The sequence below is a fragment of the Hylaeus anthracinus genome, unplaced genomic scaffold (genome assembly GCF_026225885.1).
Source record: "Hylaeus anthracinus isolate JK02 unplaced genomic scaffold, UHH_iyHylAnth1.0_haploid 12000, whole genome shotgun sequence".
NCBI lineage: Eukaryota > Metazoa > Arthropoda > Insecta > Hymenoptera > Colletidae > Hylaeus > Hylaeus anthracinus.
Genome location: NW_026534347.1, coordinates 9,527,284 through 9,546,280, shown reverse-complemented (window position 1 = coordinate 9,546,280; position 18,997 = coordinate 9,527,284). Strand labels below are relative to the sequence as shown.

Here is an 18,997-nt window from a genome sequence, read left to right as displayed (position 1 = left end):
TTCTCTCTATTTTAGGCTAGAGTCTTAGTCTTACTTGTTTACATATCTTTTCACATTGCGTTATGTCATTGCTATTAATTATTACCATTTTTATGCAGTTGCTCCTTATGGTTTTCTTTAAATATTGACATCACTGTGAATACATTTCACTCGTTCTCTTTCTGTATAACCCAGGCTCATATTTTTTTCTACATATCCCAATACCTGTACCATATTTTTACTATCTTTTGACTAGCTGACCATGATTTTGAGAAAATTCGCGTGCAGTGCGTCATCGACGCGATATCTCTCCCACGAACCGCGGGTTCCCTCCGTGGGGCCGTTGCAAGTCGCCTGATAAACGGTCTCTGCCTACCAGCTCGGCCTGCCTACCTATCTCTTTCAGCTATAGTCCCAGTCAGCCGGCTCTTTTATAGTTATAGCTGACTGGTACAAGTCTCCGTTGCATTCCGCCACGAATGTTGCGGCCCGTGTATGCAGCTCGCGCTCCACGACCGAGTGTCCAGTTTCATTCACGAAGAGCACCGCGATTCTCGACTCACCGGTGGAATTTCTTTCCCCGAGAGCTCCTCGAGAATGGATTTTCGACTGAATCAGTCTAGCAGCCTCTCGTGCTCACGGCAAATTGAGTTATCCATGCCTGTCTCACTGTTCTTGATTCTTTGCACTCTTGGTTACCGATTTCTGCTGGTACAAAATGATTTTATCTAGGAGCTGGGAATTTTGTATAGTTAGAGTGTCTCGTACTCACGGCAAATTGAGTTATCCATGCCTGTCTCACTGTTCTTGATTTTTTATACTCTTGGTTAACAATTTCTGCTGGTCCAAAATGTGTTCATGTAGGAGCTGGGAATTTTGTATCGTTTGAGTATTGCAGAGGAAGACGTGTGTTTCTTTTTTGACAGGATATTGGGTTGATAAGTAGAATGGATGTTTGTAGTGGCTCTGGCTATGTCAAATGGAAGGTACTAATTGAATTTCTCTCAATGTTTCGGAGCAATAGAGATATAGAATAAATTAGACAAGGCTTGTACCAGTGACAGTTTCAAGTGTGTCAGGTGCAAGAAATGCAGTTGGAACAGTGAAGCATTGACGAATATATAAATACACCCAACGAATCAATAATGCGACAATAGCATGTTCCATTGTCATGAACGTGTCAGGCTTCACGCGACAATGGTTGCAAGTTTATCTTAAACTTTCTGTCTCATCTGCTGTGTTGCACAACTGCTTCACATTGAGAAGAGCACTTCCAACTATCTTGTATTTCTCATTTCTATGAAACTGCAGAGATACCATAAAATTGACCAGTGTTTCGTACACTTTCAAATTTTAAACGAATTTTAGAATTTGTTTTCCAAGTCTGTATTTCCGGTTGCATACGAAGTTTCACCCGAATATTAAATTTTATTCAAAACCCAAATTCACTTATTTTAAAATGAAATTAAATTCGATATTAAGTGCACAGAGTGTTTCATAAGATGAGGATTAGGACAGTTCCATGGGAAAATGGACGATTAGATAAAAATAATGTTGAAACAAGACCACGAAAATATCTGTCCTGTCTGACTTTGTTTCCATCTTGCTTCCATTTTTAGTTACCACGTCACATACATATAACCACGTCTTGCAACAATGTTCGTTGCAAAACCATTCGCTATAATTCATTCGATTCAAATATTTATGTTCAAGATTTATAATCACAGAGTTATTTATAAATACTTTTATAACGTTCCTCAAATAGTTTTAGTTTCATTCCCTTGCAAACAGTCGTATACACCAGTAGACATGTGAAGTTAGGTGATTGACTGGTGTAACATAAAAGTGTCTAGAATTCAAAAACATAGTCGAATGGGACAAATGTTTATGCAAACCTATTTTCTTAGCAACTCTTGGTTACTTCGCAAGATTTAAAACTGTATTTGATACTTGATACTGCGTATAAAAATGATAAACATTCATTTTTAATGATAATATGCTTAATCGAAAAAAAACATGAACAGTCGAAGTTGATGGATAAAGCTTCTCAGAAAACATCTCATACTTTGGAAAACCATAGTTTAGGTATCAGCTGCACGAAGGCTAAATAGAACATCCTTGAAATTGTTTGGACTCGTGAAAGCAAGCTTGCGCATAAATCTCTACGAATTTTGATTCAGGAGGTGGCGTTCTTCTTCTAACGTCGATTATATTTTGGGTTGCGCTGAAATCATCTTCAAACATTTCACCCATGTTTTCATCGACAATAGTTGGCGCAGACCTTTGAGCTACGATTACATAATCGCGAAATCGCTTGTCAAAAAGTATTAAAATATTATTTATAGCCCTGATTTCTTAACATAGTGATCTCTAACTTTGAAAACCGTTACTACTAATAAATACTAATAAATCTCGTAATTCTGAAGAAATTATTGATTGAATATCGAAATTGGTAAACGTTGATGAGAAATAACATAAATACTTTTATGCTTTTAAACTGTTCGTTTACCTTATTTGATTTTAATCGTGTTTTTTTTTCAATTTTGTTGCAGGTACGTACGCTACAATTCATACAGTGACAATAATTTTTGCTTATTATCCTGGGGTAAGTGCTTTTACCATTATTGTGAATGGAAGGGATATTCAATTATAATTAGAATATTGTCAAATATTAATTTTCATAGATCGTGTAACGCGTGAAAAATTGTTTATCTTTCATTTCTCGTTGAAATTCTCATCTGGACAGGAATTTCGTCCATCTCCGAGCAAAAATAGTAATAATATTGAAATTATACCTAACCCTATATTTCCGTGGTGGGAATTCTGATCAGGCTGGTCTTGTATTTCGGCGAATTTTTCTTCAGGGCGGGGAGCCCCGAAAAAACGTCCTCGGAGCGACCTTACCTGGGGCCGTTCATAAATATTGATAAAATGCACTTCCTCTCGAACGACAGAAGGCGAAAGAAAGGTTGGTGGCAAGGAAGAAAGGGAAGGAGTGGACCGTGAGGGTCTGCGGAGCATGAGAAAAAGACAAGCTGACCTCGAGTGCCGCGAATCCGTTTCGTCCAGCCGTTCAAGCGATAAAGGCGTTACCGCATAATATTTTCGGGGGCACGGAATTAATATTCGTGAAGGACCTGCATCGTAATGGGGGGGAGATGTGACGGACACGTTAGGGTAACGCGGTCGTGGGACCGTTCGCGAAATTACTACAAATTACAGATTTCACCGTGAAGATCGATATTTGTGGCACTGCTGCCACGATGGCAATTTCGTTCGAAATGACACGCTGTTCGAGTATCAGAAATGGGCAGAGTTTTTATCGAGATTTTGAATACTAAAAATAAATAATTTTGGTTTCTTTGGGTAAAACACTACGATGCTTCGTCCGCAATGCAATTAGTTTCTTCAAAGGGGTCAAACGAACATTAATATTGACAATTGGTGGTAATTTTTTATTTTTCATTTGTTATTTGAAATGTTTCTTTTGGGGGATGAATAGTTTTGGTAGTAGAATTCAATGGCAGATTGGGTCATTTTAGCCCCACGGTAAAATTCTTGAATTATACTTTTAAGAAATAAATATTCTTATTAGATTTTTATCTCAATACTTTATGTTTATTTAAACAATTTTTTTTCTATTTATATTGCTTACCTTAAATTTCATATAATGGTGCTCTACCAAGTCGTTGTATTGCTCGAAATTAATTTCACTTGATATTATCACGATTTGATGATCAATATTGACAAGGTCTTAGCGTGCTACGACTTATGCAGAAAGCCATTTCGAGGTCACATTATCAGAGATCAGTGTACTCTTCGTAGTAGCTGTATTGAAAAAGCTAAGGTCATCTTGAAATCTTCGAGAGTTCTATTTAACAGAACACATTTTTGCAAAACCTGTTTTTCGCATAATTAAGAGTAAAGAAACCGCTTAACCTTTTCACTGCTGAATTAATTAGTGGTAGGATTAGTATCTGTACTGAATTAATTTCAGAATTTACTTTTTAATAGTTATACTTCTAGATATATGCAATATTAAATAAAAGGAAATTCAAAATTTTATAAAAATGCTCAGAGAAAACAAAAATTGATATATCTCATCTTTTGTGTAATCAAGTCAACTTGATGTATTTTTTTCGCGTTGTCGAAACGCTTCGCTTCTTAGAAACATGTTTTTCGAATTATTAGATCCAAACCTGGAGAGTTAGCTATGTTATGAGAATTGCAAGGCAACCAGTGTAGGTAAAAATCATTCTCAGTGCATGCACGAAGCTTGCTTAAAGGCTTAACACAAAGGTGTCTATTAAAGGTGAAAATTAAACTAATTCTTGAATACAGGAGTGAACTTTGATACAGTAAACAGATTCCATGGACAGATAAAATTTCCAAGTGTTGTGATCTTCAATTTTAACGCTGTTTTCCGTAAAATTACTTAAGATATTTAAAGTTTTAGAAGACTATTATTAACATACTCTAAATAAAAAATTCAGAAAGAATAACCTTTCTAATGGTTCTAGAGTAAAACAATCCCTCAAGATGACAATTTATAGTAATTGATCCAATGCAATTTTATCAATAGGCGAATGGTTTCTGTTCATCGACGAATTTAGGATTTCTTATCCATCAATGAATTCGTCGTCATAAATCAAATAACCCATTCCATCATTTTCTCAATATCTAAAGTGATCATGACAAATGGGATAGCACTTGCATTGGAACTTGCAATGATTGATACTGTACTTCTATATGTGGTGTTCTGGGATGATGTTCGCACTTGAATAAAGTTTAAGACGTTGCAGGAAAGAATGATTCCACAATGGAAAGGGAATAGAAGCAAGGTGTGGGTTTCATCCTACATCTGACAGTAGATTGATTAGTTACACGTTCCTTGTAGCAAATCTACTTTGGATACGTCGACATTTCTTGGAATTAAGGATCTGTATGAAAGAAAAGGTGTGTGACGACATAGTAAGTTACGTAAATCAGGTTGCAGGTGCGTAAAATTAGGTTGGGAATTATAATTTTATTGTTACGAATAAAAAAGTCGAGATATCAAGCATAATATTGAGTTATTACAACGTACAGATATTATACAAATTCTTCCTCCAATTTTGTGGTTTGGTTTCTTCATCAATTCTACCATTATTTATAATTTTGTTACTCCATTCGTCTCTTTTGCTTTGAACGAGCATGTATTAATATTAATTTTCACCATCATTGCTACTTGTACCTTTTATTTTCCTTCTTTATTTCGTCATGTCTACAAAGAAAATGAATTGTCACACGTCCTTAGGATCTCAGTAACAAAATCAACCCTTTCCTTATTTTAAAAATATACAACTGATATCTCAACAACAATACCTCGGTATTCCGCAAAAAAACATACCATTCTATGAAAGATCAATATTATTCTCAAGCTTTAAAATCTTTCAGCGACTTCGCAAGCACCTTGACGATTCCTCCCTCCTTAAACTTGTTTTATTGCCTCGAACACCGTTTTGAATAGTCCACGAGCCAAGGGCCGCGCGAAAACTGCCGTGAATCGAACACTCGCAGCGATCCGTGAAATCTGAGTTTGCCTCGTATCAGAGACGATTTTAATAGCGGCCATGAATCCCTCACCTTCCGCTGCGTTCGGCGTGGAAACGCTCCGCCAGGCGGTCGTCCATCGTGGGAATTCCCGTTGATCCGTGAATTTTCCGGAAATCAAGGCCACGAGGATAGCCGCAGCGATCGAGAATTTATTCCTGCGATAAAAGCGGCCAGGAAGTCTTCCTAACGCTCTTCACGCACGGCTGAACCACGAGACCCGAGCTCGTGGAAGTTTCGGTTGGAATTTTACGCGGTTCGTCGGTCAGGTCGATGTCGCCCTCTGGGTCTTGGCATTGTCTCGTTATTAGTTAGGGAACACGATTAGAGGACGATGCCGGGGCATCGTCATGGTGATTTAATCCGTCTAGAGTCTAGTGTTTATCCAGTGGCTGTAAATTGTTTTCATCCAGCGAGGATCGAACGTTGTTGGGGATTCCGAGGTGAAATTGAAGATATTTATTGACTAGCCACGTGACTTGACTCCTGTGTTGTTATCTAAGTGAATGTTTTTTGGGTGATATTGGGGCTGGAATGCCAAGGCTTGACTGTAGATCACTTCTAAACCTATTCATTGCCAACTACGAGATAGGATATTTTTCTACGAGGATAACAGACCAGAATAAAATTTGGAACAATTATAACTCAACTGTCTACCGTCTACTGTCTGTTTGTAGCATAAAAGTAACGTCATAAAGAGTCTCGAGTGCATACTTGAGGATTCTTTCAGGCCACGGTTGCTTCCTGAATAAAGTCTAGAGTTTCAAGAGGCTTTCGCACAATAAGTAAACAAGCGATGCTCTTTGACGCCGAGCGTAGGAGTCGAAAGTAGCTCACAGGTCTCGCTTCGTACATACATGTACATACCGTGGATAATACCTTACCATCTATAAGGAAACATTCGTGATGTATTCCTTCTTGGGTACCTCGTTACGTAACATTTATGTACATTGAATGTAAACTTGTTTTCTTGACACTAAGTACTTGAAGTGTCAAGATATACTCGCAACAGTCTTGCACCTCTTCTAGAGTTTGCCGTGTTCAACACTTGAAAATCATTCTCATATAATAAGAATCAGCTGTTCAGTGACATTTATATTCAGATTCTACTCGCGATTATGGGTCTGTCAAACGATATACACTTTATCAATGCGTAATCAAATTATTGCTTTTGAAAGACGATGGGTTGCATGGAGCAGTCGAGTATGTGAAGTAAAAGGATTAGGGGTGGTATAAGGGGTGCTATATAGAAATGCTACTAGCTTTAGGCACCTGAACAATATTTCATTTACCCAAAGAAATCAATTCAGAACCTAAAATATTATATAATTCAAAGAGCCCCTAAAAGATCGAACGACTATACGAACATCAGAAAATAAGTAAGTATATATTAGTCATAAAACACAATTAACATACAAGACTGAGTAACACCTTGACTCTCGTATACACTTCAAACTATCTAATAAATATACAGTGGATGTAGAAAGTATTCGTACACCGATCAATTTCCAAAAAAAACTGTATAAAATTGTAATTTATTAACGTATTTGTTATAAACAATGTGTTGTTAAACAAGTTTGTTATAAACAATTCCCCAAAAAATTTTTGTGTGAAATTGTAGTTTCTTAATTTCTTTTTTTATAAACAATGACATTTTACATATTCTCGGAAATCTCTAGAATAGATAGATTACAAAAAAGAAACTATTTATGTAAATTGCGAAATTAACAAGAAAAAAACAATTAATCGATAGAAATGTTGGAGCAATAAGTATTCGCACAACTGTTAAAAAGTACTTTACTGGAAATTTGATGTTTTCTAATTCGTACGGAGCGATAAACTAATGTGTTTACGTTACAAACCCTACTGTAAATGGTTCGTCCTAAGAATCGTACAAATACTTATTGCTTCTATACTTTTACCCACTTTTCGCATTTTTTTGTTAATTTCCCAAATTATATTAACTAGTAAATGTTGTTTGGACTATATCTATCTTAGAGACTTCCGAGAATATGTAAAATATCATTGATTATAAAAAAAGAAATTAAGAAACTACAATTTCGCACAAAAATTTTTTGGGGAATTGATCGGTGTACGAATACATTCTACACCCGGTGTATTAAACAGGGATGGTTCGAAGTCATTTCTCTGCCACTAATAAAATAAACTGTACGAACATAGTTCATAAACTGAACCCTAGTAGCAATAACTTTTCCGCTTTTCTCAATAGTCACTCATGGCTTCAAATGGCAGTTACAGGTTCGTAATTTAATCCCACAGTCCACTTCCTCTTGTATGTTGAAAATTCGTCGAAAATCGTCCACATAGTAGTCAAGAGCCTGTTATTAACTCCGTGGCGCGACAACGGTATTTCAGATAATTACGCCGATTGATCAATCGTCGAGTGGATCGACAAAAAGCCTTATTAAAGGCAATAATTCAGTTTTTTGTCGTGGAGAGCGTGTCTCCTGTATACGAAGGTTCGCCTAGGAGGATCATCGGGTGAGACAATCTTGTTGTAGACCGGTAATCGATGCCTCGAAACAAGATGGTCGGCCACGGATCGGAAAAAGATATCGACATAGTTTCACGTGACGACCGGTACCGTCTATAAGAAGCTGTACGTACACCGCACTGACATTCTACAAGGTAGCACGCGCAGAAAGGTCGATCGGTGATTTCTGTGTAGGGGATTCCCGATACATTTTTTTTTTTACTGCAGAGGTTCTTCCAATCCCTTTGTTATTTCCTCTTCGGGCGACACTATAGTGTTTCCAGTGCGTAGATAATGTCTGTTACACATTCCTGTTTGCACATTCTGAAACGGAATGGCTCCGAGTGCAAAGGTTTAAATTATAAAGTTCGAAGACAAATTTTTCTCCCATCTTTTTATCTCTATTTTACCCTTTTATCTTCAACCTCCCTCATATAGCTCTTCTCGCTCTACAAATCTCCCTAAATTTACTCGTTCATTTTTCATTGTATCAAACAAGATCAATTCCAACGAAGATTAAACCATGCTCGTTTACCCCGCAATCGTTTCCATTGTTTTGTTCATTGTGGTTTTGTCAGGACGCTAATGAAAATGCCATCGCAAGAAGTTCGGTATTCTCATTTCGATAAGATGCTACGGTCCTTGGGAGCCAGTTTGATCACTTTGTGATTCCTGCGAGGGACGCTCCTTTTGATCGCTATTAAACCATAATTATCTGGTTGAACCCGTAACGCAATCTCCTTTGATCGCTAGGATGCTCATTGATTAATGTCTCTATCCGCGTTTATTGGCTGTAGTCGATGGTGACGCGCATCGCGTCGACCGTATTAGACGCCGACATTAAAGTAGTAAATATGCAGTTTATGACGTGTGCATTGCGCGTTTAACGATGGGGTCGGTGTTGCTACCGTTTTATGCGAGATAAGGGACTCAGCGAAGCACCAATTACCGTTCTGGGTTCGCCAATAGTTTCGCAATCAAAATTTGTTGGCTTCGTTTAAGAGTATCGCGTTCCCTTTAGGATCTGAAACCTTACTTTTTGGTTAACGTGTAATTGCAACTGGAAACTTGTTTGACATTATAACTTATATAATAGACTACTCATATGAATTCACTGTTATTATTCTACATTTGAAAGTAGTATGTCATCTCACTAATTCATTGCACTTATTGTTTTTTTCATTATTTTTAATCGTGAAATATATCCTTTTGTATTAATTCGTTTGTATCATTCTTCAAGTGGCTAGTATGTGGTTATTGGTATGTGCTTTGTACTTTTATTTAATAGTATTGCACTTTTTATTTTCATTCAGTGATAAAAATTGATTTATATGAACGAAGGGTAGAAAAAGTAAATTAAATTATAAATACAAATTAAAAGTAAAATTCATACAAAGGTGTAATTTATGTAGCGTATTCCAATGTAATAATTTTACATCTATCTTTGTATTTATGAGGAATATTATTGAATCATAAACAAGTTCCAAAGGCGAAATGTAAAAAGTTAATAGCTGGACTTCTTGATCTCTTGACGTACTTACGTCCAGATATAACTTACTACATCATTAAAACAAATGCAAATAGCTTGTATCTGAGATCCAGTGTCAGTCTATACATACTTTTCTTATTTTGCGAGCGTAGTAGAGTACTAAATGAATTATTGAATAAATATATATGCATATATTCATTGAGCTAGTATTAAATGAATTTTTAAATAAGTACATAATCATTATTGTATGCTGATATATCTACAGTGATATATATACACTTGTTTAAAAATTCATTGTACAAAAGTATTAGGCTTAAAGAATCTTTCACAATTTGCTAAATATATTTCCCACTTGTGAACACTTTTCAAAGTGAATTCGATATTATTCCAAATGTAAACCCACGGTTTTAGCCTCGTTCCGCCCCATAATTTGCATAAAATATTTCATTTCGCTTGTTTCGTTCCCGTGTAAGTTCGAGCACCACGTTTGAGCAGTGCTCACGTATGCAGCGGTAAAGTACCACGGAAAATATCGAAGGAAGAGGAACATAAAAGTGAATCGTTGCCACGTCGCGTGTACGACTAGGACCGTAAAGGCGAGATCCAATCGTAAAGGGAAAAAGCGCAGCGTTGTGCGCGCCACTCGTCCTGTAGGGAAACGTGGCTGCGTGCCTATCTTTTGGGCTTTTCAATTAGCGTTTCCAATTTGCACGCTAGCCAGTCGAGGGGCGCGTTAGTTAGCGCCAGATACGTATCTGCGTTGGTTGTAAAATGAATTATAATTATCGCGATGCCGGACGAAACTCTTCTGCAGGCGTTCTCGAACCGATTTCGAAAAAGAGAACGGTATCGATACCTAGCGGGACGTGGCGAGCAATTATTGGCAGGGATAATTGAAAGTGACCACCAGAATTATGTTCGAGGGGTGATTCTATCGCGTTCCATTGTAGAGTAAGTTTATTTTTTCAGAGATATTAGGGATATAACGATATTTGTTATTTATTTTAAAGTGTTTTATAATACATACTTACGTAATACGTATTTACCATAATTACATGAAAGGATAGACACAATATATTCTTAATTTCTGTCTCACTTTTTCCCTATATATATATCACTAAATAAATCGTCATCTATTTATTATATCGACAAGCACACTATACAATACATGAATGTTAAATGACGCAGGACGTAGTTTAACAATGAAATTTACGTTCCGCAATGTGTGGAGCACTCCTTGAGAGGGTTAACAAGAGGTTCTAAGAATAGAATCTTCGGTCTCGAAAAGGACAATTGATACAACGTCGATAACAAACCCATAACACTGACGTCAGGACCAATAAAATCGCCATCCTGTTAAACGGCGCAACACCAGATGCACAAGGCTCCTTCGTGTTTGTCGTTTTCATCCATCGGAGGTGATTGGGCACGAAGGTCAATTTATTAAACTCTCGAGTGCCGATCGTGTCGCTCCGGATGGATAAAAATCGCTAACTGTACTGTTTGCGGATCCGTTTCATCGACGAATTGAAAGCGTACTCGCGACCGTACGACGCGTTTTCGCTTTTAACTCGCTCGGCAATGACCCACAAGTTGCTAATTTATTCTGAGGTCGCGCGATGCACTTTGACATCCGTTCTGATCGAATCTAGAGAGTTTCATTGTACCAATAAACAATTAAAACATCGCATCGGGCTAGCGTAACGCAATTTCATGCGCGGATGCAAGTAATTAACCCTTTGAAGGGTGTATATATACGCCTTCGAGAAAGAGGCTCAGGGAAACGTTTATATTCGTTTAACCAATTTTTAAAAAATATCAGCTTGTAGAGGATGACGAGACGAAACTTTTTTATAGTTACAGTTTATTCATAGGGCGCTTAGTTTCGAAAATAAAAATTAAACAGTTAGTAATTCGTTGCAAAAATTGAATTTCAGGAAAAAGGTCTTCGAAGTCTCCAATTTTTATGTTTGAAACTAAACGTCCTATAAATAAACTGTAAATATAAAAAAGTTTCGTTTTATCATTCCCCATAAGATTATATTTTTTATTAAATTCACAATTCTACGCCTCTTAGAATTTCCAGCAAAAATCGTCCCGCGAAAGGGTTAAGCAACAATAATATAAATTCTCGTTTTCGACACAAGGGGAATACCCCGTCGATCCTGCACGTTATCATATTTCCAGTGTTATCACTGTCTGTAGTCTCGTTTACACAATATGATGTTTGTTCTAAAAATTGCGTTCTACTAATTGCCACAGCCTTCGATGCAATTTAGCTGATAATAGTTGCAGCACCCATTTATGTAGTTCTTGGTATTACGGTGTATTTTTAACCCGGAAATTCCTTTATGAAACCCCGTCGAAACAAATAGATGAAATTATACTGAGAATAAAGTTCATACCAGATGCATCAAAAAGCTTTAACAACAAACAAATTTATACATCTTATACATCCAAAGCACATACACAATTTCGTACATAGCACAAAATATAGAAACGATACAAAACTTATAAAAAATGCAACTCGAACACTACCATGCTCGAATACTTTTGAAGTTAATCAGAATTCAATTCGAACAGTTCCAGTCCTAATCAGAGACGTAGTTCAGAGGAACACGAATCCGCTTTCTTCTCTTTTTGTTTTCCTTGGGCAGGAAACGCACGGAACGACGACTAAATTAGGTTGACTCGCGGATTTCAACGAGAGTCTTCGTTATATAGTTTCAACATTTAAGTCTCGTTACTCCGTCCCACGGTTGGTCTTGTACCACTCGAGTACTCCGTGACGTCCGAGTATATCTGAACATATGGCGTACGTAGACAAGCGCGGTTATTAAAGCGAAGAGTATTCGGACGTTTCAAGCGTGCGAATAAAAACGTCGTTGGATATTTGTGGCTTTCGTCAGCCGTGTTACATGTTCGTTACGAAACTAGATCGCGAGAGACGAGCGATACGATCGAGTCGGATAAGCTGTAGAACGATCGAACGCTGTTGGGATATGAAGCCACTTCGCAGACAGCTAATATTTTTCGCGTTTTTATTGGTTGTTACGATCTATGTTTTAATTCTGGGATCTGGAACGATCTACGAATACACGAGAGCGTAAAGTTTAGGATTTTTTTTTTGTTGAATAACACAGTGTCTTTTTTTTATCAGAAATAAAGAAGTCAGTCTTAAGATCGATTTTAATACAGTGTTATAGGATATTAGATAGTACAACATTTTGCATTTTATTTTCCAACATCTTTACGTTTAATTTCATATCATTTGTATTTTATTAATACAGTCAATACTGTTTGATTAGAGACTACACTGATGATCAGTCTGTTGATAAATCTAAACGTTTCAAAATGATAATACAATATGTCCAATACTGTAAGATTAGGATTTATTAATCTTCATCCACCAGATTAAATTACATCTGTGTAATTTTTCATTGCAAATAAGATTTTCAAACCCGTTCCATCTGCATTCGCGTAAAAAAATTTTACGATTTTCGCGACTGGCGAGCTTTTTTAGTAACGCGTATTATCAGTCTTGCGTGACAGCCTGCGTCCATTTTTGCTAATGCCTCGCCATTGTTTCGATGGCGAACACGGATAGCGACTCGCGATGCATACGGAAATCGAGTGGTTTCCTTTTGAAGGAAAATAGCTCGATGCAACGTGCAATTTTTTGTCTGCGGTGTGTGACGCGGTTTTATGTCCATTCTACGCCGGCCAATATCGCATCGCTTTTCTCGGTATGCTGACCAAACAGTATTGCCAATTTCACCCGTGGAATTTACACCGCACGTCTTGACGCGGAGATTCGGAATGCAATGTATACTGCAAATCGAGAAATCGGTGCATCTGGATGCATACGAGCGGAGGATGCGCGGTTATACGATTCGTATGGATACGTTTCGCTTTACGGGAGAATGGTTCAATATTTGTGATATAATACGAGAGGTTCGACCGGTGGTTGGACCTTTTCCTCTTGATGCTTCGCTATTTACAAATATTGGAAGGTATAAACACCGGCGCGGTGTTTGTTTTCCTAACGAGGTGAGGTAGAATATTGATACGATTTTAAAAATATAAAGCTTCGTGGAAATAGAGTGCACGCGAGGTTAATTACATTGCCATTTTGCGTTGGAGATGAAATCTGTTGTGAGAGTGATGAGATTTGTGTAAAGAAATATTTATTTTTAGCATTTTTGTGGATATTTTTGAATTCACGCATTGAGAAGCTAAATGCAAGATAAAAATAATAAATAAAGAAGTAAAGAAGTCAGATTTAAAATCGTCTCATTACTTATAAATATCGTCGTAGCGCATATTTATCTCGTCCACAGTATGGTAGCGATGTCTACTGTTCAGACACCGTTATTAATCTCCTCGGAAAGAAAGCAGAGTTCCAGGAGAGGTTTAATTCAGTGAGGTTTTCAACTTCTCTCCCGGCTGTCTTTAGTTGATTAATTCTTTGCGGTGATTTAATTATTCATTCAGTTCGCACCGAACTTTTGCAAACTTTTCGCCGCCAAATTAAACCCTCAGTTGATTAAGAGTCTTAGAAGTTTCGCGACTTCGCGAGTCAAGTAAGTAGTTAAACGGTAATATTCTACAAAGTAGCGGGAGAAATTTATCTCTGTCGCAGAAAATTGTTATTCGTAAAATAAAAACATGTATAAACCGAGAAATTCTAATACGTTTTCAAATTTCACATTTTGTTTTAAAATTGTTGATCCATATCTTTCAGGCTGGAATTCGTAAAATAAAAACATGTATAAACTGAGAAATTCTAACACGTTTTCGAGTTTCACATCTTGTTTTAATATTGTTGATGCATATCTTTCAGGCTGGAATTATTTCTCGTCATATACTCTAAATTAACAGTTTCTTGGTATTAAACCTACTTAATAGTTGTATTTCAATGCAAAGTGATTGTTTTAAAGTTGAACCTATTTTTTTCTTTAAAAATCGAAATACTTGGTGAGGATGTAACGTAATCTTTATTTCGATTACTACTGTACCATGATTGGGTGATCAGAGATGAGGGAAATTCTTTTCCTAATGCAAAATTCAAATAACAAATAGAATATTTACACTTTCTATTCGCTACTTGTAAAATAAACATTAGATAAATCATTTCACAATGCGTGAATCAAAATTGAATTATTCAATCAATTGAACATTACCAACCAATACTTCTACATTGAATGTGTATTTTATATATTATTCCGATACAATATTACCCATCTTTGTGCCTGATATTCTCTAAAATCTCATTAAAATAGAATAGATCCTATCTTGTAGCGCGAGCCAATGAAACTGGGTGCAATGAAGAGACTAAGGAGCACGTCCAGCTCCTTTTACCGGAAATTCTCGTACAGGGCAAACCCGAGGAGGAATTTTGACGTATTAGATCGTCCTCACCTGTTCGGGTTTCGCGTGTGTTGGTGCGATCGCTGCACGAAATCCAAACCAGTTTTCTTCTACGTAGAGAGGAGATGGCACTTCTTCGGTCCCTTGCCCGTTTCGTCGATCTTCGAGCTCGCTCATTCGGTCGTACTGCACATCGACGAACACGCTGTTCAAATATATATGATCAATTCAGCGGACATCGTCGATCCACTCTCAGATGACAGACAATTTGCCTCGAAAAATCTTCGAAGAACGACGAAACGATTTTAGTATTATGGTTCTTCTGGTATTTTGGTACATCAACTCCACCGAAGGTTAAACTTTTGCAATTTAGAGTTTGATTTCTCTTGCATATATGATTTCAGGTTTCATCGATTTCAATATTTAGTTCTTTGCAGAGCAATCTAAAAAATTACAAGCTACTGTAACCTTTAGAAAAACAGATCAGGCGGAAAAGATTAGATTTTGATAATTTTGAGATTAGATATTGCGTCGTGTTCAGTTTGATTCGTTATTTTAAAAATCAGAATCTGATAACTTTCTTTTTTGTTCAGGGATTTCATTGGAATAATATGAAATGAAACAAATAAAAGTCAATCAATTCATGAGTGGCCTTATATTAATTTACAGGTGCACGCGAATTCATATCCGAAAATCGTATTAATATATATTTTGCAATTAACAATGTATTATAATTACTTAAAATTTCCAAAAAAATCTCTTTCAAATTCTCAAGTTTGCTTACATTGTCTTCAAATTCAATTACACACTTTTATCTTAATAACTTTTATTGAATTAAAACAGCTTGGATTTCAGCTGTTTTGGAAGCTATGGATTTAATTAGTGTTCAATTTGCAAGCACTGCGTTCTATTGTTCCTATTAATATAGATTCTATTTCCTATTATTCGTCATTCAAGATCTATTACCAGAAAATATATTTATTTTCTATTCCCTTGGTATTTCGAGGTTATTTCGAATTCACTAAAAAAAAAGCAGATTAATTCAGTGTAAACATATTCAATGACCTTTAAACAATTCACGGCCGCAAGAAATTTGGTTCGCTAACTATGTTCAACACCAGATGCTAGTAAATTTCGAACGTGTCCTATAAATAAAGTTCGCAGTAACGATGCTAAACTTTACGTTACTAAAACGACAAAATAGCATTCTTTTTCTAAATCTATTAATAAACAATGACAATTTTGTTTTCAATTATTGTAGAGGAAGAGCAATATTATTATATCGATTGTGGAATATACTCAACAAACATTATGTATATTTTCGTAGTTTCTGGTAACGTAATTCGAATATTATTGAAACACTGGTGTTTCTTTTCACTTTAAAGCATCGTCGAGTTTAACGTCCTTGTATTTATGATCTACATTTCGTTGATCTGCAGTATTAATATCAGGATTATTCTCGCACACAAAGGAAAGACCCTCGATACGTTGGTCCCGTTTGACATCAAACCCTCGGAATCTTTACAATGCTCCCCTCCTTTAGAGTACACCCCTGAGAGTACATAAACAGGAAAACAGGAAAACATTATCCCTAGCTCAGCTGGTTCGTCACGTACGATCGTCCTGAAAACGTATCCATAAAAGCTTCTTCTTAAAGCATACTACTCTGATCTCGAATCTTTAGTATTTTTACTCTAGATCATCGACTCAAACATTTATCATTTTCCCTATCTATTACACCATCTATTCAAACGAAACTCGAGAAGGGATGTCCAGGCTTCTGATGAATAATTATTTCAATACTCGGTGGCTTGGTCTTCGTAGCAACATGCGATGAAAACATGAAACAATAATACCAGCACAGAAGCCACTCTGGACATTTTACAGGCCTGGGAGTCATAAACTTTTTACCACCTCCACCACTGGCATCTTTGCACCCGGCAATAAAATGTTTGCAAGAGTCATCCTCCGGGCTAGAACCACCGTGCAAAAACCTCAATATTCTTAGAAAAGGAAAAACATAGCTTTCCTATTATAAACTTACTGTTTGGCATGCGGGTGCAATTTGAAACAGTGGAATACCATGGTGTGAGCATGTTTGAGTCTCTTTGTTCAATGTTCGTCTTCAGGTTTGGGTGATGTTAAATAAAATGTAGTAGGAATCTTTCTTTTTTTCAAGTTCTCGAAAAATGAAATCATATTTTGCTTCTGTGAGTCGTCGTTTCTAAAACTTTTTATAATAAATTTTTAACCCAAGTATTCATGTAAACATTTTCGACGAAAATACATATAACTAAGGAAAGTCCACCAACGTTAAAAAGAAGCTGATAAACAACCCTGGCATGGACACGGGATGAGGTCAACAAGTGTCGGAGAAACTGAAAATAAGTCTTAAACTTGAGGAATACAGGAATATAGAATTTCAGCGCTGTGAGCGACTGCTTATGAAGCGACTGCTTATGCAAGCGAAAGACTTCTCCAATAGAATGGATAAGTATTCCCGTGGATGTTTCGCTATCGCACGACATTTTTATCGCGAAGCTGGTCGAGTACCACTCTGACTGTTTTATCGAGTCGAGGAAGCCGTCGGACAAGTATGCGCAGCCTCATATAGGCTCACACTCTTTATTGCATCAACTGTCCTATGACGGAAAGTCGAGAGTTTGCGCCTGGCCTAACACTTTGACGAGTCGAGTAAAATCGTGATACAGATTGGTACAGTGGTACCAATGAGACGTGTATTTGTTTCCTTTACAGTGTTGCAGGCTTTATTAATGAATCTATCCACATAAAAGTGTCTGTGTATTGAAATAAGGGTTTTTTAGTTGTGCAAACATTTACTTTTTTTTATAATTCATCCTATAAGCCCATGTGTAGAATATGAGATGGAGTTTTAAATATAAAATTGAAAATTTCAATCAGAAATTAATTCTCTGTACGTGATATGATTGACTGATGGTCATAATTATTTATCAGTCCAATTTCACAATTTCAGTGTTTATCCCCGTTCGAATTATCCTCGTCGTGTTCTCTTCAGCAAAGATACCGAGACTTCGTCGCCTGTACGACAGGATATATAAAATTAAGTGTCTCGGGACTCGAAACCGTACATTTTACGTTCTTCCGCGCGTATATTCTCCTCCATCGAGCAGCTCGGGACACTTGCTCGCAAACGGATCGGGCAGAAGACGCCGTGACACGCGAGGACAGCTTTACGCTTCAGGAACGATGCTGACTCGATAGGCCTGGCGTGTTCAGTACATATCGTAAAAAAAACGGACGTAAAAAAGCAAGCAGAGACTCCCGTGGAATTTCCAATTTTCCCTTATCGTTATTTCGCTTGTTCTGGGAAGACCGTCGGTTGACCGCCCTTGTCGAGCTGCCATTTTGCCATTACGATCGTTATGCTGCCAGCAAAAAGTGTGTCAACCGAAAACAAGTTCAAGGAAGTAATGCATTTTTTTAAACTACTTACCGGTTAGCAATTCTTCTTGTTCTTCATATCCTTCGTTCTGAACTTGCAACTCTTCTTTTCTTGCCTGTATGAAGCAGCACGGTATCATTAAAACTTAGCATGATATCGATAATCTAGGTCACATGGGCGGTAAAACAGAGTACATTGTCGTTAATACAGAGCATATCGTTGGTAAAACAGTGCGAACTGCGGTCAAAACAGAGTGTGATATTGATAAAACAGCGAACACAGACGGTAAAAGGAAGCATTCTGTTTTAACTACAGTGGACTCTGTTTTACCCATATCTTCTTGTTTCCCTGTATCATTTAAGTTCCAAAAACCAATCTGTACGAACTCTCCTTACTTCTACGAAACTAAACGTCGTATGAATGAACTGTAACTACAAAAAAGTTCCGTCTTATCATTCCCCATAAGCTGATATTTTCTTTTAAAATTCACACTTCTACGCCTCTTAAAATTTCCAGCAAAAACCGTCCCGCGGTGAAACGGCCAAGCAACAACAATATAAAAAAAAAACTCTCGTTTTCGACACAAAAGGAATATCCCGTCGATCTTGCACGCGGCGTATCGTCCAGGCGCGGATGCAGAAGGCGCACA

The 18,997-nt window shown here is 37.0% G+C and overlaps 2 protein-coding genes across 3 annotated transcripts in view; both read left to right on the top strand.

Moving 5' to 3' along the window:
* Positions 1-18,997, top strand: part of LOC128890146 (FH1/FH2 domain-containing protein 3) — a 256,606-nt gene that overhangs the window by 17,398 nt on the left and 220,211 nt on the right. The window lies entirely within an intron of this gene.
* Positions 1-18,997, top strand: part of LOC128890144 (dentin sialophosphoprotein-like) — a 94,161-nt gene that overhangs the window by 61,225 nt on the left and 13,939 nt on the right. The gene's annotated exons all lie outside the window — the stretch shown is intronic.